The sequence below is a fragment of the Carettochelys insculpta genome, chromosome 4, assembly GCF_033958435.1.
Source record: "Carettochelys insculpta isolate YL-2023 chromosome 4, ASM3395843v1, whole genome shotgun sequence".
NCBI classification, from domain to species: Eukaryota; Metazoa; Chordata; order Testudines; family Carettochelyidae; genus Carettochelys; species Carettochelys insculpta.
Window position 1 is genome coordinate 39,622,533 of NC_134140.1, and position 2,508 is coordinate 39,625,040.

The 2,508-nt window shown below is 43.8% G+C and overlaps 1 pseudogene; it reads right to left on the reverse strand.

Moving 5' to 3' along the window:
* Positions 1–365: 365 nt before the first annotated feature.
* LOC142012951 (5S ribosomal RNA) lies at positions 366–484 on the reverse strand (annotated as a pseudogene).
* Positions 485–2,508: the final 2,024 nt, after the last annotated feature.

Consider the following 2,508-nt stretch of genomic DNA (forward strand, 5'->3'; position numbering starts at 1 on the left):
GTGGCTGAGCAGTAGTGTCTGTTGACAGAGCAGAGTTCTGTTCCAATTGACTTTTGTGTGTGGCCACACACTGTCAACAGAAGTTTTGTCAGGAAATTTCTGCTGATTGTGACTTCAGTTGACAGATGGCTGTAGTGTAACCATAGCCATTGTGTTCTCCCTGTCTGCTGTACCTAAACCTTATCTTTTGATGGAAAGTTCATCAAGCTTGGGCTGCCTCTTTGTTATAAGATATTTGTATTGCTTGATACAATAAGCTAGGCTCCCTGGACACTGTTACTTTACAAATAATTTCTAAACCACAAGATACCTAAAGACAAGACACACATACACACACACCACTCAGCCCCTGGATGGGCAAAAGCTGCCTATGGCACCTGGGATTCCCAGGAGGTCACCCATCCAGGTACTAGTCAGGCCTGGGACAGTTTACTTTCCAAGATTGGACAAGATTGGGGGCATTCGGTCTGGTATGGCCATAAACAATTGGCCCCCTGCCAAACCCTGTTTTCTGCTCTTGGGGATGGTTAGCGTGACCAGCCTAACTTTCCTGATCCAGACGCTAACAGTAAACCAAAGCCCTGATGAAGGGAAAATTTTCTCCAAATACACCCAAGGTGAAGGGAGCATGAGGCCAGCCCTGGGACATGCTAGGACAGCACTTCAGACCCGGCAAGCTCTGTCCCCCAGGTCAACCCTGGATGGGGGCAGCAAAAGATTTTCTAGAGCCCGGCCACAGCTACCATGTCGACCCCAGCCTGGTGGGGCAAAAATGAGCCCAAGTCCAGCTGCGGACACCAGGTCAACCCCAGGGAATTCCAGCCAGCAGGATAATTCTGGATCAGGGCAGCAAAAGACCTGTTTTCCAAGTCGGGCCATGGACACCGGGTGAACACTGGGGACCTCCAGCCAGCAGGTCATGAGGTGAAAGATTTCATCCCCTCCACCCCAAGTCCAGCTGTAGACACCAGATCTACCTTGGGAAGCCCCAGCCAGGCAGGACGAAAATGAGCCTAATTCTGGCCACCAACACCAGTTGAGCTCCAGGGAACTCTGGCCAGCAGGTCAACCCCAGACCGGGGTAGCGAAAGATCCCCTCCCGCCCTCAGAAGTCCAGCTGTGGTCAATGCCAAGGAACTCTGGCCAGCAGGCAAAAGATTTCTTTTTCCAAGTCCATCTGAAGACACCAGGTCAATGCCAGGGAACTGTGGCCAACAGGTCAACCCTGGCCCCAGGGGGCAAAAGATTTTTCCCATCCCCCAAATGCAGCCGTGGACACCAGGTCTACCCCGGGAAGCCAGCCATTCATCTCCATTCATTTCAAAGGATCTCAGGGGGTAGCCATGTTAGTAGTCTGTAGCTTCACAAAAAAATGAATAGTCTTGTAGCACCGTAAAGACTAACAGTTATTTATTAGCTAATGGGATTTCATGGGTAAGACCCACTTCTTCAGCTTCTGCTTGTTTAGGTGCTGTTTTAATTAAACTGTTTTTGAATGTCCACACTATGCTCCTTGTGTCCACATGATGTCCCTTTCATTAAAATGTTTATTTTCTTTGCTGAGAATTTGTGCTTGTGAGAGAGGTGTATTGCTTCTAGAGTGTATTGTGCAATTTTCCCTGCTTACAGGATGTGTATATGTCGAGGGTAGAGGAGAGCCAGTTCCATATTCTGTTGTTGAAAATGGAAACACTACATATTGAACAAAGCTCTTGTTCTTGTCAACCCCACATGGCAGAAGGATTATATGAAGTTCTCCTAAATACAGTTGCACATTTCTTCTTTATTTTGTGGTTGCACCTTTATTTTGGTTTATAGCTTAGAACCGAAAATACAGTTCGTTTCTTATCTGTAGAAAAAAAAGTCTCCTTAAAACCCTGTAAAGTGGAAAAGTTGCTTGAGTCTATCCCATATTAAATTATGATTTGTCAATTTCTTCTAACTATAGTCCAGTAAAATTTCATAAGTTTCTAGTGAATAAAATCATTTTTTTAGAATAATGTCATTAAATTATTGGAAACATCTGATTTTTAAGGCTTTAAAGGTATTGAAGGCATCCAAACCTATTTGTAGTCCATCATCAACTATGTAACTTGTCAATGTCAGCACTTATAGACTATAGTCACAGATACTTCTATGTCATTCTGCTTTTAAAGATTACATTAGTTATAGTGTGTTCAGTCCCCTCAAGCAACAAATAAAATGAATTCCTGTGGTGTAGGTACATTGCAGGTATCAGTTCTGTAACTTTCTGTAAGCTTTGGAACAATCATTGTCTGTGTAATCCTTAAGCTTTGCAACAGTAACTTTGTTTTTATAGATTTAGCTTTGTTCCATAATTATATTTTCCGTCATAAGCTAAGTTTTCTAGCAGCTGCTAAGTCTATATTGGGTTTGTCTACACTTGCAATTGATTGACATAACTTTTATCATTCACGGGGCTTAAACATCCCCACTGAACAACAAACGTTTTGCCATAACAAGTGTAAACACTGCTTTGTCTGCAGG